This window comes from Helianthus annuus, chromosome 11, assembly GCF_002127325.2.
Source record: "Helianthus annuus cultivar XRQ/B chromosome 11, HanXRQr2.0-SUNRISE, whole genome shotgun sequence".
In the NCBI taxonomy this organism is placed as follows: Eukaryota; Viridiplantae; Streptophyta; class Magnoliopsida; order Asterales; family Asteraceae; genus Helianthus; species Helianthus annuus.
This window is the reverse complement of record NC_035443.2, coordinates 102,232,919-102,251,593: the sequence shown is the minus strand read 5'-3', so window position 1 is coordinate 102,251,593 and position 18,675 is coordinate 102,232,919.

Here is an 18,675-nt window from a genome sequence, read left to right as displayed (position 1 = left end):
TTTTAAAGCTTACAAATGTGCCTAAAGGGTCTAAGCCGAAACCGTTCAAGTTCGCGAATTTTATTACTTCTAAACCGGAGTTCAGAATTTGTGTCGAGCGAGAATGGGTGAAGATGGTTGATGGGATTTCTATGTTCTCGGTTACCTCTAAGTTAAAAAACTTGAAGCCAGGTCTTAGGAAAATCCTGAACCAACAAGGGAATTTACACTTAAAGGTGAGTGAGCTGCGTAAAAAGCTTGATGAGATCCAATGCCTGCTAGACAAGAACCCTCTTGATGTGGAGCTTCGTATGAACGAATCGGAGTGCCTAAAGGAGTTCCAGATTGCAGCGTATGATGAAGAATGTTTCTTGAAGCAAAAATCAAAGGTTGAGTGGCTTTGTACTGGGGATTCGAATACAGCTTTTTTTCATAATAGCCTGAAATGTAGAAATGCTAGAAACAAGATTCATTGTATTCGGGATGTGGCTGGAACCCGATATGAAGGGGATGCGGCTTCGGAAGCGTTAGTAAATCATTACGCGGGTTTCTTAGGAATGGAGGATCAAGTTGCTCGTATTGACTTGTCGGAGGTTTGTGTTAATACGCTTGGTCCGGAAGTGGCAAGCAACATGGTCAGACAGGTTACTCCAGAAGAAATTAAAAAGGCTATGTTCAGTATTGGTGAAAACAAAGCTCCGGGACCGGATGGTTACACGTCTGCCTTTTTCAAGCATGCATGGGATATTGTGGGGGCTGAGGTCACAAAAGCGATTCTGGAATTCTTTGAGAACGGTAAAATTCTGAAGCAATTGAATCATACAATTTTGGCTCTAATCCCTAAAGTTGATACCCCGGATTCGGTTTTGGATTACCGTCCAATCTCTTGTTGCAATGTTCTCTACAAATGTATAAGTAAAATTATAACGGAGAGATTAAAGGGGTGTTTGGAGACCCTAGTTAGTATTAATCAATCGGCGTTTGTGCCTGGTAGGAGGATTTCGGATAATATCCTCTTGACGCAAGAACTGATGCATAACTACCATCTAAACAAAGGCCCGCCAAGGTGTGCATTCAAAATTGACATTCAAAAGGCGTATGACACTGTTAGTTGGTCGTTTCTAGAACAGATTCTTTGTCAGTTTGGTTTGCATAGAAAGATGGTGAACTGGATTATGGCGTGTGTTACCACGGCTACCTATTCATTGAGTATAAACGGTAATCTCCATGGGTTTTTTAAGGGGAGAAGGGGGCTTCGTCAAGGAGATCCAATGTCTCCTTATTTGTTCACTCTTGTCATGGAGGTGCTCACTTTACTCCTTCAACATAATGCTCGTTCAAGCACAACATTCAAGTATCATGCAAAATGTGTGAAGCAGAAAATTATTAATGTCTCTTTCGCTGATGATTTGTTTATTTTTGTTCATGGGAGTGTCTCTCCGGTTAACAGAATCAAGGAGGTGTTGGAGTTATTCACTAATATCTCGGGACTAGTTCCGAGCCCTGCAAAGAGTACGGTTTTTTTCTGTAATGTTAGTCAGCAGGTTAGGCAGCATATTCTCAACATTATGCCGTTTCAGGAAGGTACTTTGCCTGTTCGGTATCTTGGTGTGCCGTTGATTACCACGAGGTTAATGGCGAAAGATTGTAAGTTGCTGGTGGATCGTATGGAGAAGAAAATTGATAACTGGATGACAAAGACTCTCTCGTTTGCGGGTAGGTTGCAGCTAGTTAACTCTGTTCTTTCAGCCATGCATTTATATTGGGCTTCCGTTTTCATGATCCCGGCTCGTGTTACCAAGGAGTTAGAAAAGCGTATGCGGCGCTTTCTTTGGAATGCGGGAACGAGTGGGAGAATCAAAGCAAAGGTGGCGTGGAATGATATATGTTTGCCAAAAGCGGAAGGTGGTTTGGGTATTAGATGTATTGCGGATGTCAACAAGGCCCTCATTACTAAGCATATTTGGAGTATCCTCTCAAAAAGGAACTCATTATGGGTGCAGTGGATCTATACTCATAAATTGAAAAATCAGAATTTTTGGGAGGTACAAGGTAAAGGTAGTATGACGTGGGGTTGGAGGAAGATCTTATCCATTCGGAATGCGGTTCGGCCGTCTTTTTGGAGCATCATTCGGAGTGGTAAGCAAACGAATGTGTGGAGCGATAATTGGTGTCACTTGAGTCCTCTTAGGTCTTTTATAACACCAAGACACATTGCGAACGCGGGGTTTAACCTTCAAGCCACGGTGGCAGAAGTAATAGATGAGAATGGGCAGTGGAAATGGCCCCAAGCATGGTACGATGTATACCCGGTTCTGATTGGGTTAACTGTTAATCAACAGGACCCCCAGTTAGCGGACCGAATGGTTTGGAAGGATGTAGAGGGTCATGATCAGCACTTTAGCTCATTGGAAGTATGGCATACATTACGGACTCGTGACACTCCAGTTAAGTGGGCTAGTATGGTGTGGTTTAGTCAATGTATCCCGAGACATTCATTTCATCTTTGGTTAGTCATAAAAAACAAGCTCAAAACACAAGATCGGTTGGCGGTTTGGGAAGTGGGCAGCGAAACGAACCGGAGACTCATGTGTTGTCCTCTTTGTAAACATGGTACGGATTCTAGAGATCATTTATTTTTCGTGTGTGGTTTTGCTTCTCAAGTCTGGTCGAACATAAGGATGTTGGTGGATTTGGAAAACGTTAATGATTCTTGGACTTCGATTGCGGTTTGGATGGAACGCTATTCGGATTCCAAAAGGTTCAAACACATCGTGTGTAAGCTAGCAATATCGGCCTCATCTTATTACATATGGCAAGAGCGGAATAATCGGTTGTTTACGTCAAAGGAGTGCACGGCGGAACAGGTAACCGAGAAGATTAAAAACATTGTCCGGCTCAGGCTAATGGGTTTCGTTTACAAAGGAGATTTGGATTACCAAAGGACGCTCACAAAGTGGCAGAACCTGTGTAGGGCATCGGATGAAGACCCGGGCTAAGGACCAAGATTTTGTGTTGTCCGTTTGGTAGTAATTGTTTGTTTTATTGGTAGTGTTTTGGGCTGTGTGTCGTCTTTTGGTTGTACGTTGATGTTGGTCTTGTTTTCTTGTTGCCTAGTCTTGGTATGCCGGGGCTAGTTGCGTGTGCTATGTCAGGCACATGCTTTGTTCTTATTGGTTATTTATAAAATTTACCGGGGTAACCCTTTACCCAAAAAAAAACCAATGGAGGAGTCCCACTGCCCCCTCGGTGCCACTGAATGAGCTTGGACGACAGTCCATGAAGTTCTTGAAAGTGCAGACAGGCTGCTGCGCGTGTTGACCTATTGTGTACGAATAGGACCAAGTTAAATACGAGAGTTAATGTAGGATCTAAGGATCCTAGTGTGTGTCTATACTGCAGGGTATACTACCTGCTTGAGCAGCTGCAAGTGCCGCAGCAACTTGAGCTTGAACGAGAGCCTCTAGCTGGGCTTGAGTTATGTTAATTCATCCGGCCATTGATCTTCACATCAAAGGCAACATAGATGAGAAAGGTTCGCGAATAGTGCGATGACAGAAGAGTGTAAGCACATAGGTGTTCTCAAGCAATAACAAGTAGTGAGCAAAGTAATGTAAGCATACTACGAGCAAAGTTCTATGCAGTTCTAGCAAGCAGGTAATAAACATAAACCTTATTACCTAGTATGTCGAGTCTTGCACGTGGAGCGAAGCGTCGTTGTGGATCGTTTGAGAGCACTGTTCTGGTTATAGTCTGGTTTTAATAAAAACGCTTTCCCATATTAAAACCAAGTTCTTTATAACCAATGGCTCTGATACCAATCTGTCACACCCCCAAAATCCACCTGCGGAGTATCACCGCTTGGGAGCGTGACTGACCAGGATCAAGCCACCAATCATATCGAACATGTAATTAATATCAGTTATAATAAATGTAAACCAATCATTCAATACGATAGGTGTTCAAAGCATAATCATAGTTTATAAGTATAGCGGAAGCATAAGTACGAAAACCCAAATGTGTAACATAAGTTCAATAAGTTTACAAAACATAATCCATGCTCCACAACGACCTGCTCCTCCCTGTGCAAGCTCCATAAGTATCTAACGACCTGCAAGGCATGTAACAGAGGATCAACAACTAGTTGAGCGAGTTCACAGTTAACAGTTCAGTAATAGTATAGTGTGAGTAGTAGTATGTTTGTTCGTTATATCATGTATCGTATCAATTTCCCATCGCGGCCTCCCATGCAGGTATGCGAAGATATTAGGGGATGTTCATCCCGAGTATTCTAGACTAGGTTTACCTGTATCGCGGCCTACCAGGCAGGTGTGCGAAGATTAGTAAATTACAGTTCGCGGCCTTCCAAAGGCAGGTGTGCGAAGTCAGTCATAATATCGCGGCCAACCCTTGGCAGGTGTGCGAAGATCAGTTCAATAAGTGTTACTAGTCTAGTCGTATCCTTATCGTTATGTTCTATCAACTGAGTACGTGAAATAAAGTAATCCAATCCCATTCCCACCCTGGGAACCCCATGCCTTGGCTATGTGAACTCACCTTGGTTTGCTCGGTATGTTATTGCTTCTAGGGTTTGTTAATCGTCTAAGTCCGTTACACACGACCTAGGATATGTTGCACATGATTCATTCAATTAGGGTTTACAATCCTCGATATTCAAGCAACGGTGCTTTGTGTGATTATTGTGTACACGGTGATAATACATAAAATGTTCACACATGCAGGATCATACCGTTGCATTCAATATCATATAATCATTCACATAGAATCATACATCATGTAAGCAGTCAATCCTATTCACGAAATTCATGCGTAGCGTCCCTGATTTCACGGTTTAATCTTACGTGTCTATTAATCTAGTGGCCACTGTTAACACGCTTTATGCATTTAACAGTGTAAATAACTTCACATGATTAACGAAGTCAGTGAATCAAAGTATCATACACAGCTTAACAGGATTAGCATAATATATCATGCAGCTCGTTGATTCAAACTGATCATTACACAACATCAGACAATTTCGCATCATCAGGCAATTATACAACATCAGACAGTTACACAACATCAGACAAGTGTGGGGGGGGGGGGGGGCTTCCCCTGATTGAAAGTCGGACCACTTGTAACTTATAAACCTCTGATCAAAGGTAATATAAAACTCGGGCCTAAGGGGGGGGGGGGTTTAAACTCGGATAACATGAAGAACAAGGAAACTCGGACCTTTGGCATTAAGTAAAACTCGGACTATGTGGCCATCTAAAAACTCGGACCATATGTGGCCTTCTAAACTCGGACCATATGTGGCCTTCTAAACTCGGACCATATGTGGCCTTCTAAACTCGGACCATATGACAAGTAGGAACCTCGGACATGCATCATTATCAATAACCTCGGACTTACCTTCATATAGATAAACTCGGACATAGATTAAATCAAGAAACTCGGACATGGATTCATCAATAAACTCGGACATGGATTAATCAATAAACTCGGACATATATTAATCAAGAAACTTGGACATAGATTCATCAATAAACTCGGACATATGTCTTTCAAACAACCTCGGACCATGCTTTCATGATGAGAAGTTCGGACCATTAAGGCATGAATAAACTCAGACACAACAATTATACAATCTTCGGACCTTTACATGTATGAGAAACTCAGACAACTAAATCAATCATACATACGATTATTCAAGTCTAACGTGATTGAATCAGTTACGTTCTTCAACAGTTACGTTTCAATGGCCATTCTAAACCCTAGTTCATGATTTTCACAGTGCAAGATCAAATCAATAAGCCGATACTTAACAATCAACCATCCTCACAAGAACAATCTATCAAACATGCAACTAATCATCATCATCATCACAATATTTCAGAATCAAATCAAAATCACATGATACTTATATGAAGAATTAGGGTTTCACCAAGAATTACAAGAATCAAGAATTAATAGCAATCAAGCAATCAATAAACATAAATCATTTACCTTGTGTTGATTCTAGAGAAAATGTAGAAACAAAAGTGATGAATGTCTTGCCAATGATTTGGTGATGATTGCCAGAGAATTGTGAACTACGTGCTTGGATTTTTGTGTGTGTGGTTTAGTGAAGGATTAGGGTTAAGTATAACTAAGTTTTCACTAATAACACTTCACACCCTCAATTATTCTATTTTACAAAGGTACACCATCTCAATCAATTTCACAGTTTCACCACCAAGTTCACATACTTGACAAGTCTATCACAATTAACAAACAACCATGCACAATTACACAATACGATTCATTGTATCAAAACGTATAAACTTCCATAGCAATAAATTGTGTAAATAATTAACTACACAAACAATGAACGTGCAATAAATGCGAAATAGGAATCTTGGAAATTCGAGTTGTCACAGAAGGAGTAGCTATGCGAGAGCTCTAGTAGAAATTTCAGCTGAAAATGGTTTTAAGGAGGAGATAGTTATCGCGGTTCCAGAGCTTGAGGGTGAAGGATTTATTAAAGAGAAAATGTCGATGGAATATGAATGGAGTCCTCTTAGGTGTGCTCATTGTAAAGTGTTTGGCCATTTAGATGATACATGCCCGAGTCAGATTAGGAGGGCTCCGAAGGGGCCGGTCAACATTCAGAAGCAACATGATGGGAACAATACTCGGAAGCAAGTGAAACAGCCAGTTGTAGATAAAGATGGTTTTATGGATGTGGAACGCAAGAAAGTGGCTAGGAAACCAGGGTTTCTTGTAAATAAGCGGAAGCAGAAGTTTGAATATAGGCCGGTTGGACCCAAATCACATGGGGGGGCTAATACATCGGCTACTCCATCTAGTGTCATATCCAAAAATTCATTTGATGTTTTAAGGAATGATGGATTGTATACAGGTCAAACTTTTTTGGGTAAAGGGTTACCCCGGTGATTGCATACAGGTCAAACTAGCGAGGCTCACAATGACAAGTTGGACTCGGATGATGAAGAGGTTATCGAAGTTTATAATGAAACAAATGAATTTATGACTTCTTCGTCTGCAAGAGTAGGGGCAAGTACATCTTCCACAAAGTTCTCCAATGGATAGACTGTATCTGGTTCGTGTGAAGGGGCTGCCGGTTGGTGGCAACTTCATTTTTGATGATGGAGGATGATGTTTTGGTTATGTCTTGGTTTTGTCTTGTCTACTAGATAGATCGTGATGTATAGTAGGCTAGGTTAAGTGATGTTATAGGTTCTTTCGTTTTGATTGGCTTACATATATGGGGCATGTCCTTTATATGAACTAGTGTGGAACTCATCCTCACTACTTGTTCTTAATTTGCGGTTTATAATAGAATCACCGGGGTAACCCTTTACCCAAAAAAAAGTTGATATACAAAAGGCTTATGATACGGTGGACTGGTTGTCCCTAAAGTTTTTGCTTGTGGGTTTTGGGTTTCACCCCAAAATGGTGCACTTGATAATGGTATGTGTTACTACTGTTTCTTCTGTTGGAGTGAATGGTAATATTCATGGTTTTTTCCAAAGCAAAAGGGGGTTGCGACAAGGGGATCCAATGTCACCTTATTTATTCAATATGGTTATGGAAGCTTTGACGCTTATTCTAAAGGATCCGGTGAATAAATCCTCCACTTTCAAGTTTCATAACCTTTGTAAAAAACAAAGAATTGTGAATGTCTGTTTTGCGGATGACTTGTTTATGTTCTCTAGAGGCGATGTCACTTCGGCTAGGGTTATCATGGAAGGGTTGGAGAGATTCAAGAATTTGTCGGGGCTTGATCCTAGTATGGCAAAGAGTACTGTATTTTTTGGTAATGTTTCTAGGGAGGTTAAGCAAAGCATTTTAAAGTTGATGCCTTTTGAGGAAGGCTCCTTACCAGTTCGGTACTTGGGCGTGCCTCTTATCTCGTCGCGGTTGGTGTACAAAGATTGCAAGATTCTGGTTGAAATCTGGAATCTAGAATTGATAGTTGGAAGAACAAAAACCTTGTCTTTTGCTGGCTGGCTTCAACTTATTAAATATGTTTTATCTTCCATGCATATTTATTGGGCTTCTGTTTTTATTCTTCCGGCTAGTATCATTGCTGATTTAGAGAAAAAGATGAGGGCTTTTCTTTGGTGTCAAGGTCCGATGAAGAAAGGCCGAGCGAAAGTTAAATGGTCTGATGTATGTCTTCCTAAATTTGAAGGTGGGTTGGGTATTAGGAGAATTCGTGACATGAATATGGCGTTAATGACTACTCATATTTGGAGTCTTCTAACTAGGAGGAATTCTATATGGGTTAATTGGATTCATGAGCGCAAAATTAAAGGTCAGTCTTTTTGGCAGCTTCGGTCAAGGGGTAATAGTGCAACGGGTTGGAGAAATATTTTGAACCTTCGTTATCAGATTTGACCTTTTATTATCTCGAAGATTGGAAATGGTATAACTACTTCTGCTTGGTTTGATAGTTGGGCTCAAATCGGTCCTTTATGCGCTATTATTTCAGCTCGCCAGCTTCATAATGCGGGGTTTACTCTTAAGTCGAAGGTTAGTGATATTCTGAATAATGGTGATTGGAGGTGGTCGAGAGCTTGGGTGAACCTGTTTCTGGTACTATTAAATATTCAGCCGCCAACAATTATTCCTCATAAATCTGATTCTCTAGTTTGGCATGATGCTAGTGAAGCCGAGCAGGATTATTCAGCTTCTGTTGTGTGGGATACAATTAGAAATCAGGGTGAAAGAGTCCCTTGGGTGGAAATTGTATGGTTTGCGAAATGTATTCCTAGCCATGCTTTTCTTGCGTGGCTCATTTGCAAGAAGAAGTTGAAAACGCAAGATAAATTAAGGCAATGGGATGTTGGTGCTCTCACTAACTTAAACCTACTTTGTTGTCCACTGTGTTGCTCGGAACCAGACTCGCATGACCATTTGTTTTTTGAATGCCCTTTTTCAATGCATGTTTGGTCTTCTATTAAATCTTTGGCTGGTATTCAGCTAGCGTCCAATAAGTGGGAGGATATTGTTGAGTGGTTGATTTCTGTTCCTTATAAAAAGTCGATGCGAAGTGTCATTGGGCGCTTAGCACTTGCGGCGACAACGTACTTTTTATGGCAAGAGTGCAATCAGAGGCTGTTTAATCCAAGAAAAGAACAGTGCCCGTGATTTGTGAAGCTATTGTTTCTACGGTTAGATTGAAACTAGCTTCGGTGAAGGTCAAGAGCTCTACGGCTGGAATGAGCTTACTCGAGAAATGGAACGTGCCATGCATGTTGTTTTTATTGGTTATCTCTAGTTAGTGTCTAGAGTTTTTTTGGTTGTATTGGTAGTGTGTTGCTTGTTTAGCTTGTCTACACTTCCTGGTATGTCAAGATAGTGAACTAGTGAGGAGTCCCCTTTCTACTTGTACTTATTTGGTTTGTGATATATAAAATTGAACCGGGGTAACCCTTTACCCAAAAAATGAAGCCCTTTAAAGGTAGAAGAATTAGGAGTCGAAGCCATGCATTTAGCCCGATTGCTATTCGCCCTTTTTAGCACTAGACTGACATTCTCATTTCGCTTGTTCAGTTCAACGAAAGCCAGTACTAATCAAGCACAGTTTAGCCCTATGATTGAATTGGGATAGTTGGATTCCCTCTTCCTATAGCTATGACTGGCAACCCCTATAAGTCAGTTTTGACTCCCTCTTTTAAGGTCGAGACTATTTAAAATCAATATGGTCTAGCTAATTCTCACTTCCGAGCTCAAACTCCTTACTTTCTTTCCCACCGTAGAACTCCAATCGAAAGGGGAATCTCCCCTTGGTCCGCTTTCTCTATCTGGGGTTCATTCTGTTCGTACACATCTGATCCTTCTTTCTCAATCTTCAACTTCTTCCGATCCTCTTTAAGCAGGAAGTGCGATCTGAAGGCCTGGGTTAAGCAAATAGATTTCTTCAATGGTAGAGTCCACTCCATTCGCTTATACGGCGCTCTACTGGCTCTAAGACCCAACATTCTAGGAGTAACCTACACTCGCTCGCTCTCTTTCATCCGATAGAAAGTTTGAATTTAGTGAATTAGGAGCATAAATGTACTATCGGGAGAGGGCAAAAGCAAGGCTATTCTGGATTGGATATTGCGCGAATTGGTCAACCGGAAAATGGAATAGGAAACACTCTCCTTTCATAGCTCTCGGACCTATTCTATTCATTACAGGAGAAAGTCACTATCCTCAGTTACCTTGTCTCTGCATTTAGCCCCCCCCCCCCCTTTTAGCCCTAGACTGGGTAAATTCTTTTGATTCTTCATTGAAAGCCTTCATGAAAGCTGCAATAGGATAAAGGATATCCTCTCTTCTCGCTCTGTCTGCTTAATGCCTTCTATTGAATCGATTGGTGCCATTTCTTCTCTTGGAGACATGACAATAGATTCATCTTATCCTTGGCTTGTGAAGGGAATGAGGTAGGGTAGCCAAAGCCCCCAACAAAGGGATTGGGCAATCCTTCCCAAGTAATGCATAAGCAAGATCAGGACTAGAGGGGTGTGAAGAGTAGGGGGATCTCTTGTGCAAAGCAAAGACAGGTACGTGCTAGCAAAGAAGGGAAGCAACAAGGGATTGAAAAAAAGAAGAAAGAAGAGAAAGTTAGTACACAGAGTCTTCCCCTGCCTAATTGATCTAATGATAAAGAAGTAGGCTCAGTAAAATAGAAAGTGTGTGTAAACAATAAGTAATGACTTGCTTTGTGAGAGCTCAGCTTCTAAGACGAAGGCTAAGAATTCTCTACTAGAGGGATTGAAAAGATCGAAGGTAATTTCTGAGTCTTGATGGACCTTTCTTATTATAGGCCAATGGAATAGCTAAGGACTTCTTCCCTCATTCTCATCAAATTGGGGTAGCTCAGGAACTATAGAATCTCTCAGGAGTTGAATACACTCTTTTATGCTAGTGGAATTGGGAAGCATGATAAGTCCGTCCTCCACATTCTAGCTTCATCCTTGGTTTTCAAAGAAAGGAACTGACAGAAGAGAAAGGTAAGATAATTCTTTCTGGCCTTAACTGAAAGTAGGGGAGGCCCAGTCTACATATAGGTCTTGGATCAATAGAATCCTCCAATTGCTAGGGAAAGAATATCGGGATTAGTCTCCTTGTCATTGCTACCGTCTTTGAAAGTCTCCTTGTCATGCTTAATTATTCTGCATTGCTCCTTCTTCTGATCTTGCTTTCTTGCCTTATAGAACTAACCTTTTTCCCCTCCTTCTGGTTTTCACACTCACTTAAAGTCCATTCCTCGCTCTTGCCTAGTCTAGGCTTAGACGAAAGAGCTCATTCATAGATTCCATGTTTCTGCTTTACCCAAAAAAAAGATTCCATCTTTCTAGAATTTCATGTCTTTCTTCCTTCAACTCTAATTCATGCCATGAATTTTTAAGTCCTTCTATAATAGCTATTGCCTCTCTTCTCACCTACCCTAAAGCTATTGAATAAAAATCCGAGGCTCACTCGCTGCCCTAAGCCCTACAGTTCCTTCGCTTACCGCCTAAGTTAAATCTATTGCCTCCCCTCCCTCCACGAGTAGATATTTAGTATTGAATAGTGTCAAACCCAATCCCAAGCAATAGTCAAGAAGAAAAACTCAGGACTAGGAAAGAAAGGCAGAGACAGGGAAAGCTAGGGTGATAGCCCTATAGATGAGTAATAGGATAGGGAGCACTCTGCTACACTCATTAGGACAACAACCTCCTAACTACTATGAGTTAAGCAACTAATGGACAAACCAGACCGCATAAGACTACTGAAATAGAAAAAGAGAAGGGATTCACGGGCAGTGAAGGCAACCAAGGGAGAGGAATCATTCCATTCAATTCCGAAGCCTAGCGTCTCCTGTAAGACTCTATCACCTTCATTCTTTTGTTGAGGTTCTGGCACTTCTTCCTCCGGCCCTCTATCTACATAGCAAAGAAAGGCAAAGGCTCTTGCTTGAATGCGTGACTTATGTCTCTTTTTCCATTTATAAAAAGTAAGATGAATCTACGTTCGTCGGCCTATAGTAAGTGAATGAGAGGGTACAGGGTTCCGGGTCTTTTTAGAGTCAAAATTGACTAAGAGGAAATCCCCTTTTTCCGTGATAATGTGAAAGGACTCAATTCCTTCTTTCTTCCCCAGCAGCAGGAACAGCCTTCCCGCAGTCGCATTAAGGAGATTTTTTCTTGAAACTCTTTACTCCTTCACCCGTAGCAAGTACTCATTTCTATTTTGTTGTTTTCTTACTTTATCCGGCTATTGAACCTGGTTTCCCTCTGCATATGGTAATAGAGAGTTAGACAGCTCCTCAAAGGGCTAGTTCTCGGGAAAGTCAGCACAAACATACACTTTGGAGATGTCCAAGGCGACAATGTCCTTTCTCTAGGAATGGAGAAAAACGGTGCCCCCTTCCATTCTTGACCTAATTTCGTGATTTCTTGGTGGTTATGGTGATTGTTTGTGTGATTAGGGTTTCTTGATTCTCTATTCATGCTCGCAAATCAGTAATATCATCAATTGATCCGTTTTTACACATTAGGGCTACAAATTTTTCTTCCTATTTGCGTTTTTCTTTGGCTGCCTTCTTTAAGTGGGATTCTTGTTCGTTCGTGGTTTGGGTTTTCTAGAGAGAGTGACTCCATTCGTTATATTCTGATTGAATTAAGGATTCTTGGTAGCATTAGGGTTTCAAGATTGACGGCTGAATAACCTAGGTTCAAGTAAGGTGCTTGACGGCTGATTAGGGTTTCAATATCAAGGTGTTGAAGGCTGGTTACCTTAATTCACGAATTAGGGTTTTAAAATCAGGTTTCAATCAAAGAGAGTTTGCAGTCAGCTTATTCTTATTCTAATTCTTTCCGTTGGCTGGTAATGGATGATCAAATCGCAGATGTTCCAGACAATTCAGGCGTATTTGTAAAGAAGATCAAGAATATTGATGGTAAACCATTTGAGCCAAAGCAATCGCTACGTATGGCGGCTAGGGGACTGCACAAGAAGGTAACCTTTATGCTACCATTAAATGATGTAGAACACGATTTTGGTTGTTCTGATTCTCCTAACCAGCAGTACGCTAGGGTTGTTGACAAACGAAAAGTTGCTTTTGTGCTTCCGTTTAATGAAGTTAGCCCTCTTCCCCGTGTTCATTCTCAACACCAATCGTACGCTAATGTGGTTTCAAAGGAAGAAGCTGAACAGGGTGGTGCTAAAATGGATTTCGTTGCGACAAAAGTTGATAATTCAGCTATGAACGCTACTGAATCGGCTGATCAAACTCCCAAGATTAACTTTCGGGCACTAAAGTCTGATGTCTCATTGGAGGGAGTGGATGTTGTCTTACCAATCGCCTCTGTGCATCAGGTCAACAACAGGTTAGCTAATACTCTCTATGGGTATTTCCTGGGGGATAGAATTGCATATCCGGTTGTTGAATACTTTGTGAGAACAAATTGGAAGAAATATGGTCTGCAGAAGACTATGATGAATTCGAATGGGTTTTTCTTCTTCAAGTTTGAAGATAGGAAGGGTATGAATAATGTTCTTGAAGGGGGGCCATGGCTGATTCGTAATAAATCATTGTTTCTCAACACTTGGTCTCCTACAAACACCCTTAAAAAAGAAGATATTAAAAAGGTTGTGGTTTGGGTTAAATTGCATGAGGTTCCGTTAGTGGCGTATACAGATGATGGGTTAAGCATGCTAGCTTCTAAAATTGGTTCTCCTATGAGGTTGGATTCGTATACAAGTGATATGTGTAATGAGGCTTGGGGAAGGAGCAGCTACGCTAGGGCTCTCTTTGAAATATCGGCTAAACATGACTTTAAAGAGGTTCTAACCATGGCTATTCCCAAGTTGGATGAAGGCAAGTATGTTACTGAGAGTATTCGAGTGGAATATGAATGGATACCCCCAAGATGTGCTCACTGTCATGTGTTTGGACATGACTCTGAGGAATGTACTAAATGCATTGGTTCGACGTCGCAACCTCCTACCAACAAGCCGAAAGTAGATGAGGATGGTTACACTGAAGTTAGGTCGAAAAAGAGTGCAAAGAAGAGTGGTTTTCAGGTAAATAACCTGAAACCCAAGTTCGAATATCGACCTGTGGATAGAAAGAAAAAGACAGGGAGTTCTCCCTATGTAAATGAGCAGGGTACTACTTCGTCTAAGATTAAAACTCATAACCCGTTTAGTGCTCTTGTAGTTGGTGGGGGGAATGGGGGTTCCATACTGGGAAACAGAAAAGGGGGATGTGTTCCTAATGAGGAGTCTGATGAGGATGAGGTAGAGGTGGTTTATGATGAAAGCAATGAGTTTATGACATCGGGCACGCGTCCCACGTCTACTACGGCAGGGGCAAGCACCTCTCAAACAAGGTTCTTCAATGGATAGAGTTTGTTTGGATCGGGCTGGGGGTTTGCTTCTTGGGGGCAACTTCATTTTTGATGATGGCGGATGAAGATTTTGTTTGTTAGTTTTGTCTTGTCTACTAGTTAGTCATTTTCATGATTGTAGTAGGCTAGGTTGATGTGGTTTATTGGTTGTTTGTTGTCATTTTTTATTACATGTATGGGGCCTGTCCTGTATATGAACTAGTGGGGAACTCATCCTCACTACTTGTACTTATTTGGCGGTTGTCTATAATAGAATCACCGGGGTAACCCTTTACCCCAAAAAAAGGGCTAGTTCTCACTCTATTTTGGGGACCCCCAAGACCGTCTTTCCCTATGTTTCCTAGTCTATATAGGTCGAATCTCATCTGCTAGCGCTTCTTCGTTGCTTGGTCGGGAAACATTCATCGATTTCTTTTCATTCTTCCTGGGCTTGCAAGTGACTTACTTCTTTTGGTCGTTCTTGCGGTCTTAAGTCGTCCTCTTTTCTTTAGAAGTTGTTAATTGATTTCGTGCCTGCCCTAAGGCTAAGGGGGGAACTGCATGTCCTACTAGTCGGATAGAAGCCTACCCACCTACCAGCCTACCTTGTTCATATCGAGCCGGACAGGAGAGACCCTCTTTAAAGTGAATAGAAGCAATTCCTTTTATAAGCAAAATAGCCGCTGTAAATCAATTCAAAGAGATAGGGGAATTCCAAACCAGCAGCAAGCCTTTTCTCGCCCTTTCTAATGTCCTAGGCGAAGGCAGTGCAGGTGAAAGCCCAATAGATCCCATTTTTTTATCCCTCCACATAGCTCATGACCCGGCACGAAGAAATCTCTTAGACGAGCGGATGCGAATCTAGATATATCAATGGAGCAATTCCATTCAGTCGTAGTCTCAATCCCATATTCCATGAAAGTCTCCGCCGTGTCTGACCCCCTCTTTCTATCCGGAGTAAGTCAGGCGGCTAAGCCTTTAATCCTCATAAAAGAAAGAGTTTTCCCACCCTCCAAGTATCCATAAATGGAATCGGTTTGAGGGAATTACTTACCGCAGTCAAAGCCAATAGGGAAAATCAGGTCAAGAGAGAGTCTCTTTCCGATTAGTGAATCTCGCACTTCCAATTCATTCCGAGTTAGAAAAAGTCAGTTCCTTCCCTCCCTTTTACTTTTTCTAGGGTAAAGTCCTCTTAAATGGATTGCTAATTCCTTCCTTCCCAATCAATGCTAACTCTATCTTCCTCTCTCTTAATTTAGGAGATTTCCCCAGCCCATAAGGAACTATAGTTACATACAGCTCTCAAAAGATAAAAAGAGAAAGAGCTATGAGTTCAAGTAAGAAAGTGAAAGTTCAGTCCTCATAGTTTTCCTATCCCACTGCCAAAAAGAAGACAGCAACAATCTATCTCCTCGTACTACTTCTCTCTGTAAATACCATTCTCTTAGTTAGGTAGTAAGTAGATAGACGGATTAGTACTTTTACCCATGGGTAGCCTTCCTTGTCGCCAAAGAAGAATTAGAATTGATAAAGTTTTCTTGGGGTTTTTCTCTTCAATAGCAGAAGCAAAGAAGTCAAATCAATGTAGCTTTCATGCCCAGCCTAAAAAGATCCTATCCTCTTGCAGATGGAGCTTTTGATGGCATGTTCAAGTGAGTTTATGAATGACTGAAATCAGTTGAAGGAGCGGCCAAGGACGAAAGCTTTGATTGCATTCTGCTATGGTTGGCTTTTTCCTTGCCTAAACAACTATCTTCTCTTCGCGAACGGTTAAGAATCCTCTTTGTATGCGCGTTATCTCTTGTTTATTCTTCTAGTTTTTGCTTCTTATGCTTATGATGGGTGAGACTCCATTTCTTCTTAGGTTGTCTGTAAGTGTAGTTCCTGGTTCATGGGTGAGGCTACCTGGATAGGTGGCCAGTTCGTATCGGTGTAGCTCTTGATGGTACGGGCAAGACAGTTCATGAATGAATGGCGAGTTTTCTATTTACCAGAATATCTTTTCGGAAGCTTCTTTTTAGAATTGATTGCTACCGGTGGTGAAGAAATTGAATCAACGGCATCGAATGCAAGCTCTGATTAAGTTTTATTTTGATTTATGGACTACAACGACCTAAAGTAGCTAAATAAGAACTTCACAAATGTGAAAAGCAAAGGATTATTAACTTATGTTTTGCAGATGATTTGTTCTTGTTTGCTCGTGGTGATCCAAATTCAGCGTCTGTTATTCTCGAGTCCTTGAACTTATTTAAGAATATCTCGGGTTTGGTTCCTAGCATGAATAAGAGCACGGTCTTTTTTGGTGGGGTTCCTAATTATATTAAGGATCAGATTCGTAGTCTAATGCAGTTCGAGGATGGCGTTCTACCGGTTCGGTATCTTGGTGTTCCTTTAATGTCTACAAGATTGATCTACAATGATTGTAAGAAGCTTGTAGAAAATATGGAATCTCGAATCTCTGATTGGAAAGCTAAAAGTCTATCGTTTGCTGGTAGACTACAATTAATTAGATCAGTGTTATCGTCAATGCATGTCTATTCGGCGTCGGTGTTTATTTTGCCAAGACGAATCATCTATGACCTTGAGGATAGGATGCGACGTTTTCTTTGGGCTCCGGGAAACAATATAAAGGTAAAGCGAAGGTGAAATGGAGCCGTGTGTGTCTGCCTAAGAACGAAGGTGGCTTGGGTATTCGGAAAGTTTATGATATGAATAATGCGCTTATGGTAGCCCATATTTGGAGTCTTCTTACGAATAGGGAATCATTATGGGTAAAATGGATCCATTCTTATCGTATCCGAGAGAGAAGTGTCACACCCCGACCACGTAAAACATCAAATCATGGCGGAAACGTCGGCGAGTGTTGTAACAGAATTATTGTTCCACAACCATGGTAATTAAAATTACATTTTATTCAGAAACCAAAGGTGGAATACATTGTTTCAAAACAAGAACCAAAGAGTACATAACATAATTAAACTAAGTCTATCTTCATTTTATGTCACTAAGGCCCAAGTCCACCCTAACATGTCACGAACGTCCTATGCATTAGCTCCTGAAACACATGTGAAAATAGGTACGTCAGCATAAAAATGCCTGTGAGTAACATAGATTTTATGAAAATGGGATTGATGACTTAGTTTTAAAGAAATGTTTAATGAAAATTTGTCATGAACCTTGTTTAAGTGTTTGTTTGTATAAATCATTTAAAAAACGATAATAAATCAGATGATATGTATAAATAAAGAATAATGCATGGTTAAATGAATAACCAAGTAAAATGAGTTGTAAAAAATAAATTGTTTTGTTAAACAAAGTCTTGTGAAAAATATGTTATTTGTGTAAAAATGTATAAGTTCAAATTGAAATGATTCAAATAACGCTACAATATGTAGTATCACACAGGCATTTATATATAGGAAGTACCAGAGGCGTATCCACCATACTTGTATAATATTACACACGCCTCGTTACTTAAATCACTTACCCAAACAAACCACCAATGTAAATTGCCCATGTCTAAACCATTTGTCAAATGTCTTTGTGTAAACCATGTCAAAATGTTATAAAATTCACCTGGGGTAACCCTTTACCCAAAAAAAAAAAAAAAAAAACCATGTCAAAATGTGTATGTCAAAATGTGGTCCATGAAATGTGTATACCAATATCAAAATGTCTATGTCAAATGCCAATCAAGTAATGTGTAAACAAAATGTCATGCATGGCAAGTGACATATATATCAACTGAACCATAGGTGAAAATGCACAAAACAATGTATTGAAGTAAAACGTGGTTTAAATCAACATTATGTTTTGTGGAAATGCATGCTATACTGATACAAACATCTATGCAGTATTCTGAAAATGCATACATTCAAGTCTTGCGACTGTGGCGATAATCTTTAAACAAATTAAAGGTTTATCTGAGTTATGTATATCGAATTCGTCATTCCTTTCATCCAAACATACCTAGGATGTCAGGAATGGGAGTTGTCAATTCCTATGGTACCACTACCTGCTAACGAACAGCGTAGCTAATGTTAATGAATGTATTTTGGTCTCATTTAAACAAACCAAATGTCATACCAAAATGTAAGCATGTGATGAATAACAAATGTACTAAGTATGCCACAATGGACATAAATAGCATGTGATGTGAAACAAATGTACTAAGTATGCAACAATGGACATACATAGCATGTGAAGTGAAACAAATGTACTAAGTATGCAACAATGGACATACATAGCATGAAAAGGTAATGTAAAAACCATGTACTAAGTATGTGCTAAATGAACATACATAGCATAAAATGTCATATAAAAC